General features: G+C 42.1%; 1 long non-coding RNA gene across 1 annotated transcript in view; it reads left to right on the forward strand.

Annotated features, from left to right (window-relative positions):
* The window catches only part of LOC105862893 (uncharacterized), a 56,052-nt gene extending 52,043 nt beyond the window's left edge, over nt 1-4,009 (forward strand). The window contains exon 3 of the long non-coding RNA XR_012921431.1: nt 3,392-4,009. This is a non-coding gene — a long non-coding RNA (uncharacterized LOC105862893). The remainder of the gene's footprint in view (nt 1-3,391) is intronic.
* The last annotated feature ends 5,869 nt before the right edge of the window (nt 4,010-9,878 follow it).

Genomic DNA, 9,878 nt, shown 5'->3' on the forward strand with positions numbered 1-9,878 from the left:
GCAGAAAGTTCTTCTATAATCTCTGTGGAGGAAGGGAGAAAGTGTGAAAATATATCATGTTCTTTGGTCCTAACAACTTCTGATCTCAGTGGTGTCGTTGGGGGCACTGGCAAGGCACGTTCTGCCAATTGAGGGAGGGTAGGATGGAAGTTGAAAAAGACACTATATGTTTTTGAGACAAGGAATGATGTGATGTGTTTGGAGCCAGGTCATAGAAAGAATAACCCTGGTGGAACTCTGTTAAATAGAGTAGAGGAGATAGAGTCAGGAAATATGAGATGGACTTTAGATATCATTCCGAGGTGTAATTTGGGGGGTAATAAATAGTACATCCAGTTTAATAACTGCCCCTTTCTAGCCTTAGTGTTCAAATTTTTCACATTAGTCAGTCCTTATGTTAAGGTTTGGAATAGCCCATTTGCAAAACACCCATGTTATCTGGGATTCTAACTCATCTTAATTTTGATATCAGTTTATCTAGTTCAAGTTTATTCAGCTACATTAAGATCAAGGAGTAAAGGGATGGATTGTGAATTTTAGTGATAAAGGAGGGGGCTCAGGAAATGACCAAAATATGTTGAGCTGCCCGTGGGGCAGGTATGACAGGATACACCAGTGGGGTTCCAGGCCATCCAGGAAGACACTCAAGGGCACAAGGGGATGCAAAAATTTGCAAATATAAATAAATTGGAGCCAGGAAAGCCTGAAAGAGGAGGGCTGATGTTTGCATACCCAAGACAAAGACAATCTCAGTGTCTTTCTAAAATGACCCCACAAGGAGGATTGCACGAGGTCAGGAGCTCGAGACCAGCAAGAGCGAGACCCTGTCTCTACTAAAAAAAATAGAAAGAAATTATCTGGACAACTAAAAAAATATATGTAGAAAAAATTAGCCAGGCATGGTGGCACATGCCTGTAGTCCCAGCTACTTGGGAGGCTGAGGCAGCAGGATTGCTTGAGCCCAGGAGTTTGAGGTTTCTGTGAGCTAGGCTGACGCCACAGCACTCTAATCCGGGCAACAGAGTGAGACTCTGTCTCCAAAATAAATAAATAAGTAATATAAATAAATAAATAAATAAATAAAATGAGATTCCTTCAAGTATTTCATACATCTCATGATTTTCATGCCATAGTAAACTATGTGTGTATTCAAGGAGGTAAAGGAAGACAAGGGTGTTTTAAAGTAAAAACACCAGAAAACTTACATAATAGTTTTGAATCCATTACCCTCGACTACCAGAATCAATGGCATGGGTGGTTTCAGTCCAAGGTTGGACAGGCAGTTGCTGGGCAGATGTACTTGCAGAAGTATTAATACATTTTTGTGTGTGTGTAAGGTTATGGTGGTCTTTGTGCAGTGTTGTGGTTTTTGCAGTCTTTTGTGAGAGTCTTGTTGTCAGGTATATGTGCATGAGAACCCTCCCTTCATGGCCTTCCCTGGCTCTGTTTGTCAGGGCTTGACCCAACTGACCCCATTTTGATTCTGACAACTTTCACAGTTGTGAGAACAAGTTGTGCTCCTCTCTTTCTCACATTGCATTCGCTTTTCTCACATTGATTCGCTTTGGCAGCTTGCCATTGTCCATGGTAGGAGTCTTTATACCACTGAAGTAATCAAATGCTATAAACCAGAGCTTTTTCTTCCCAGAAAGCTGGTTGTTGAACGTTCACCAACATGTCAATATTTCTATATAGACATACAAGGTTTTCCTATTCCTGGTATTCAGGATTAATCTGGTGCCAAAATGAGAAAGTCAAATGAAGAATCTATGTGTTAAATATAATAGACCATCAGAGCATAAATGTATTAGATCAATAGTTCCCAACCTTTTTGACAACAGAGACCAGTTTCATGCAAGACAGTTTTTCCACAGACGGGAAGTGGGAGCGATGAGATCGGCTGTGGGTGCAGGTGGGGCTTCGCTCACCCACTGCTCGCTTCCTGCTGTGCCTCCTGCTATAAGTCCCAGGTGTCGAGACTGCAGTAGCAGATTTTTTGATTTTCTGGGAGGAGTAATAGATAATGCCCCTTTCTCTCCCTCCTTAGTTTGGTGCCCACTGAAAAACAGAAGACCAATACCTTAACTTAATTACTAATGAACCTGATCAGAGGTCGCAACGTCCATCTGTGGTCAAACAGGCTTCCTATTTCCTTGCTTCTGAACAGAGGTCACGCATATGTTTGCTGGCAGGGCCAGACCATCCGGGCTATGAGTCCCCCTCACAGGCCCAGGCCACTTCCTGCACACTGGGGCAGTGTGTGCTTGTCCTGACTGAGATCAGGCCACTCTGAGTGACAGGAACTGGAAGAAAGAGATGGAGAGACAGAGACTGCATCCTGCACCCTCAGTTTCTGCTTCATAGTCTTGTTCACACTAATTGAGTAGGTCACATCTTTGCCCTCGGGCAGGGATGATGAAGGGAGGGAGGGATGAGAGGAGGGAGGAAGTCCTACTTCCCAACACCCAGAAGAGGCAAAAACTTCTATTTTACGGGCTAAGGTAGGAACTTGACTTGTGGAAGGTTTGCCCTACAATATATTTTATTTTATTCCCTTTTCTTGCTGCTTACTAAGATCAGACATTGGGACCACACAGTGCCAGACTTTTTGCTCCCTAATGCTGTTAAATGGAACAACTGAAGTGAAATGGTGGGAAAGTTTTCGAATCATTTTATGGGAAGCAGTGGTGGTCATGGTGGTATATTTTACCTAAAGAGGCATCTAAAATATATACTAGGCAGCTTTGATTTCTCTTTCTTTCTAAAAAAAATGTTAATGAAGACTGACATATCTACCAACGTTAAAATGTCAGATCCTCTTTGAGCATTTTAATCAAGCAACAAGTTAATTCATCTAAAAAGAGATAATCAGACCAAGCATTTAATTTAAATGACTCATTGTTTGGCTGAATCGGCTAGCTGCTCATAAGAATTGTCATCAGTTCTGCTGTCAATCCAGCAGCCCTGCAGAAGCAGACAGCCACCCTTTCTTTGTCAAGCCACAGCATAATAAAAGTTTGTATATTTCTAGTTTCATGTGGAAATGTTTAAGAAAATACATACATATATATTAATTTTAAGTATGCTACATTATCCCTTGTACTGAGCATCTTGAGTATTTTCTTTTGGGGGTATAAGCTAATTTCAGGCTTTTATGTGTCTCCTGGCTTCTCCTGAAGGTTTAGTCAGGTCAAATGCCAAACAGGAGATCTTTATTTTAATATTAGATTTGTCTAATAAACATGCCCTCCAAAGAATGGCTGTTACCTAAGCAGTATCACTTTTTGAAAGGCTGACTTAGGGGGTCTCTAGATTATGTGGAAATCAATTGAGGTTAGTAGTGACTCTACCATTGTCTGCAAACTATTTTCTCATATTTTCTCATCCACAGGAAATGAGGTGGTCCCTTCTCACTGTGCCTCAGGGCCTCACAGCTGGTACCAAGTGGCACCATTGTTGGCAGACCCAGGAGAAGGCCAGCGACAGGGTAGTCATCACTATGCCTCCGTCTCTGTGCCTGGGTGAGGAAACACTGACACGCCATTGTGAGGAGGCTTGCTGTCCTGAGTGTGTGGCCCCCAAGTGGACAGTACCAGGGCACCTCAGCTCTGGTGTGGACTGCCTGCCCTGTTCACAGGCTCCAGCCCACACACCACTTCAGAAAATCAGTGCATTTTGTCTTTGGTTTGTTTGATGGACTTTGTTTTGGGGATGTCTCATCCTCTAAATCTCATTGAAAAAACAATATTGATTACAATTTTGGCAGAGATTATAATTACTATTGTTATTTTGCTACAACAGTCCTGTTATAGAAAGCACCTGAATAGGATGTTTAATGTAAATGATAGACTCTGGTTTGCATATAACTGGCATTAAATTTGCATGTTGTTCACTTATAGTCAACAATCATAGATGCCTGTTCACACCGTAATATTCTTTCCCCTCCAGAGAACTCGAGCACCTCTACTGTAAGTAAAACTTACTCCTCCTTTGGCTGTCTGTCTTCTTTGCTTTAAAAAATCATTTGTAGGCCGGGCGCAGTGGCTCACGCCTGTAATCCTAGCTCTCTGGGAGGCCTAGGCGGGTGGATTGCTCAAGGTCAGGAGTTCGAAACCAGCCTGAGCAAGAGCGAGACCCTGTCTCTACTATAAATAGAAAGAAATTAATTGGCCAACTAATATATATAGAAAAAATTAGCCAGGCATAGTGGTGCATGCCTGTAGTCCCAGCTACTCGGGAGGCTGAGGCAGGAGGATTGCTTGAGCCCAGGAGTTTGAGGTTGCTGTGAGCTAGGCTGATGCCACGGCACTCACTCTAGCCTAGGCAACAAAGCGAGACTCTGTCTCAAAAAAAAAAAAAAAATCATTTGTAGGAAGGGCTCTGGTTATATTTATAAAACACTGACATTTCACAGATGATACAGAGATGAATAGACAGTTGAAACCCCACTGTTTTGGAGAGGTCAGGCTTGGAGTTCCAGCTGGTATTGTCATCATTCATTGCATGTTTATTAAGCAACATACAATGTCATTTTGTGAAGAAATTTTTATATGCTTACTATTATTGAAAACAGACTCTTAATAGTCACCTAGATGATTGCAATTCTTTTGTTATTTTTATAGACCTATGGCATCATTTTGAATTCTCCTTTGTCAGTTATTCAGCAGAATATTTTATGGACACCTGCCACATGCCTGGGACCATGCTGGGTACTGGGAATACTAGATGGTACTGGCGACCAAGAGACTTGGCTAAGTCTCCTCCCTTGGAGTAGCTTACAGTCTAGATGCAGAGATAGATAAGTAAAGTGGTACCATTCAATACCGAATAGTAAATGTAACTATAGGGGCAGAGTAGCCATCCTAGGTGGGCTGCAATTGAGACTTGGTTACATTTAAAGTACGAAAACAAAACATTTGTCTCCTTAAGAATCTACTCTAACCACATAAAAGAGTGGAGAAGAACTCGGAAGTGTGTTTAAAATTGGATGTACTAAAAAAAAAAAAAAAAAAAAAAAAAAAAAAAAAAAACACAACTTGGGTGTCTCTAAAAAAAATAAAATAAAATAAAATTGGATGTAGACACATTCAAACATATTCAGGGTATGTGTGCGCTGCACTTGAAGTGTGTTAGGGGACATGACAGAAGTCATATTGCAGGAAAGTGGAATCTGTATGATGAGTTAAATTAGCAAAAGGACTGAGAGATGGAGGGAAGTTGCTGTTTTATATAAAGAGTGGCAGTAGGCTCTAAACTCATGTGATCTTTTCTAGCATTGTGGATTTTCTGGGGCAATGAAAGTTCCTCTTGTTTTCAAATTCCAGCAGCCTGCTGAAGTGGAATCCTTTAAATAATCTACAGCAGAGAATAAAATGCATCTTCTTTACATTGCAAGTAGTTGCAGAGGTGTCAGAGCATGGAGAAGATGTCTAGCAGTAGTATCATAGGCAATGAGCGGCAATCTGCGTCTCCATAGGAGCCATGCAGAGCTGGGAGTGACAGAGGCCAGCGGTGCTGCATGGCCTGGGTTGCCAGAAGCCAGCAGAGGCAACACTATACCTAATGTACCTTCCCCATGGAATATCTCTATCTAGTTTTGCACCTTTGAACATTGTCCAAGGTCCCTCAGAAACACTGCAAGAAATGGTGTCATAAAAACCAGTGCAAATGGTGGCCCAGATTGACTCTTAAGTGTGTGCAAGACCTTCCTTGGGAACTCTGGTGGCACTTTGAGTTTTATCTTTATGAGCTTGTGGGGACTTAACACAATCAAGGTTTGGTTTGAATATTAATGAGACTGCCATTCTCAAACTGGGAATAACTCTTAATCCTGAATCCAATCCTTGTTAGCTTTCCTTGTTAGCTTTCCTTTTCAGACCCATTCCAGATCTGCTTAGGTATCCTTCCTGCTGGACCGACTAACTGCTAGTGGTCTCAATTCTCTTTCAAACTAGAATTCTGAACTGATAAAGCCAAGGACGCATTGCCCTGATATGCACATATCAGGACTTGTACGATGCAAGAGAGGATGATGACAGTGACAAATGAAGTTAGAATTCCTCTTTGGTGTGTAAAATAAGGCTCTTCCCTTTTGTAGGTTGTAGGTTGATTAACTTATGCAGTATCTGACATATTCAATCATGAAAGCAATTCCATGAAAGCAAGTCTAGGAATAGTACTTTGGAATTCAGTTCAGTGATAAACGTAAGAAATTAAAGCATTTAATAGACCAGTAGGAGCAAAATAAAAAGAGAAAAGAACTAAGATTCTAAGTTTAAAATTTTTTTCTTCACAAATATATGAATCTTCATTTTCAGGGTAATAAAAATGTACTCGAGGGGAAAAAAAATCCCCACAAATATGCACAAAAAAACCCCAGCTTGAGTTTTGCAAAATACAAATAAAACATGAACTCTGAAATACTCAGTCATTCTTACCTAATTCCTCCCCTTATTTGAAAATTAAGCAGTGTTATTTTCAAATTGTTAGGGATACTTAAAGGAATCTGCTACTGTACATTTAGATGGAGGTATTTTTTTTTTTAATTAAAAAGAGATCTGAAGCCAAGTTTTCCTCTAACTCATTTTACCAGCCATCAGCACATATGAGTAAATAGGTACCAGGAGAGTTCAGCAGTCCTCTGCCTAGTTAAGCTTACTGTCCTTTCCCTTACATCAGACATCCACAGAGACCCTTTATTTAGGAGCTGTGGTATATGGGCCTCTGTCCTTCAATAGATTCTATCCCTTTGGCAGCTTTAAACAAGGCCTTAAATTCCTTGACTCACCTTCCAGTAAGAGGTAGCATCTATGCTCCCCCTCCTTGAATCTGATGAGATTTGAGACTTGTCCACCAACACAGTAGGGTATAAATGGTGCTGTGCGACTTCCAAGGCTAAGTCACAAAGGGCCATGCAGCTTCTGCCTTGTCTCTTGGAGGCCTGAGCCTCCAAAAAGTCCCACTTGCACTGGTTCCGTAAGAAGCCACACCACCCCGTGACCCCTGTGTGGGAGAGGCAACCTGTGGGTGCTCTGGTGACAGCCTCAGCTGGGCCCAGCCTTGCAGACATCCCTGCCAAGGCACCAGACGTGGGAATGAGCCACCATGGATCCTTCAGACCCATCATCTGCCAGCTGACCACCGGGTGACCATGAGAAACAGAAAAATCGCCTGTAATCCTTCAGAAATACTGCGATGTCATCCCATCTCAATCATTATTGCTCATATCAGTTAAAAAGTTCATTTTCAATTAAAAGATTGCAAGAAGAAACTTTAAGTGGAGAGAATTCAAACCTGCCCAAACCTCTGACCCACAAAATCAGGAGAAATAATGAAATGGTTGTTGTTTTGGGCCACCATATTTAAGGGTAGTTTGTTACCCAGCAATAAATAACTGGAACAATCCCTTCAGGAGCCACTTTTGGGAAAAGACTGTTGCACTCTGAAATTCTGTGTTCTTGTTTTTGAAATTCAGGATTGCATTTTGTACATTACATGTATGGGGTTAAATGATGTCAAAATTATCTTTCTAATACTAGATCTCAGTTACCTATGGCTTAAATTGGCTTTTATTGTCTGGTTGGGGACTTCATCATCAATAAGGAATCACGTGTGGCTTCTGAGTACCCAACTCCTAACTAATGAATGCATTTCTGGAGCTCGGTTGTTTGTGGACAGGGAGCTGTCTGTACTGAAAGCAACCACAGCTCTGGGAATAAACTCAGCTCCCCAGGTCAGTGCTGTTTGCAAACCAGCGTGGCAGGGCGCGCTCCATCAGCCCTTCTGCAGGGCTCCGTCTCTTGCACTCGGCCCCTGGCGGCATCTCGTCCGCCAGCCCTCAGGCGCTCAGTAACATTGTGTTCGGGTTTCTTCCACCGTGCCTGCCACGCTCTGCCTCAAATCTTATTTATTTCTACATATTTATTTCCCTCTCCTCTACTAAACCGTAAGCTCCTTGGGAGCAGGGGTTATGTTTCATTAGCTTTCTATCATTTGGACGGTGTGTGCCGCCTTACAAGACAGATAAATGTGTTTTTTTTTATAGTTTTATTTATTTATTTATTTATTTATTTTTGAGACAGAGTCTCGCTTTTTGTTGCCTAGGCTAGAGTGAGTGCCGTGGCATCAGCCTAGCTCACAGCAACCTCAAACTCCTGGGCTCAAGCAATCCTGCTGCCTCAGCCTCCCAAGTAGCTGGGACTACAGGCATGCGCCACCATGCCCGGATAATTTTTTCTATATATATTAGTTGGCCAATTAGTTTCTTTCTATTTATAGTAGAGACGGGGTCTTGCTCTTGCTCAGGCTGGTTTTGAACTCCTGACCTTGAGCAATCCGCCCGCCTAGGCCTCCCAGAGAGCTAGGATTACAGGCGTGAGCCACCGCGCCCAGCCTGATAAATGTTTGTTGACTAAAGAGTGTTTCTTTCCTAAAATGCCTGCAGTGGCCAATGGATGATGTTCTGGCCCTAAATCTCCCGCGTGTGCAACGTCTTCTCTCCTTTATCTTTGTGATTTAGGATCACAGAACATGAGAGCTGGCTGGGGACACAGGGATCCCTTCCTAGGGAGGAACTGAGAACAGGGGCTGCCTAGTGTGTGTGAAGGCTGGGGCTGGAGCCGGACCTACTCACCGCAAGCCAGAGCTGCGTCCCCAAACTAAGCATCCCCGTCCTGTCAGTGCTTTACGGTTCTCTCTGAGCTGGCAACGGTGACAAGACACCATGAAGCAGCTGCTCCACAGATCTTGCTCTGGCCAGTTCTGCCTCTCTGACCACTGTCTCAAGTCCCTCAATTTTGCTTTTCCATCTCATCTCAGTTATTGCAGTTACACAGTTTTAACAACTCAGTTTCAAACATTAGTTTTCAAGTAGGAACTTGGTAGGGAGAGTGAGTGTTTCCTTCAAAAAAGTAGTCTTTCTAGTTCTCTCGGGCTGATATTACATGCATTCATTGATTCAGCAGGTATTCATCACGTATTTATCATTAGTATTGCCGGAGATCGCTCTGCTCTTTTGCTAGTTATTGTGCTAAAAATCTTTTATACTCAACAAAATCATTACCCTTCATTTCATAATCAGAAAATTTACTGTTGTCTTAGACCTGCTTTTAATTAATTAATTCATTCATTCATTCAGGAAATGCTTGTTGGGCTTGTGTATGCCCTGTCCTAGGAACTGGGAAGAGAGTGCTGAACAGAACAAGCATAGTTCTTGCCTTCCCAGAGATTACAGGTGAGTGTTGTCTTGGCTGTCTTGATTCTGCCTTTCCCTCTGCCTCATCTTTTCCCCAACCTGAAATTCCCCCAGGGGGACAAAAAGAAAAAAAAAAATGAGCTGATTTTTCCATCCCATCACATTCTGTCATACATCCTAGGACTCTCTGCCACTCACGTTCAGTGTTCATTTGTATCTCTGTGTCTTCATGCAAGGCCATTCTCAAACTCTGGAGCCTCCTCACCACTCCTCTGCAGAAAAAAATCCATGAATCCTTCAAGACTTAGCCCTGATACTCCTCCTTCACAAAGCTTTTCATACCTCGGCCATGTTAGCTAGCTTTGCGTGCTCAGTGGCATAGGTATTCTTATTTAAGGACACAAAACCCGCATTCTTATTTAAGGACACAAACTCAGTCTAGAATATATTTGGACATATATGGGTACAATTCAAATCAGAATACTAAAAAAGAAAAGTCAGAAGAGATTTTCTAAAGTTCTGTACCACACATGTTAAAAAATTCAATTGTGTGAAGTTCCAACCTATTCTTCTCTATAGAGGAAACCACAGTTACAAGTCTGTTGTAATTTCTTCCAGATACATACTCTACCCACACATGAATAGGAATCCCAAGAATTTTGTGGGAAAGCTGGACAGAATAAAA

The sequence above is a fragment of the Microcebus murinus genome, chromosome 10 (assembly GCF_040939455.1).
Source record: "Microcebus murinus isolate Inina chromosome 10, M.murinus_Inina_mat1.0, whole genome shotgun sequence".
NCBI classification, from domain to species: Eukaryota; Metazoa; Chordata; class Mammalia; order Primates; family Cheirogaleidae; genus Microcebus; species Microcebus murinus.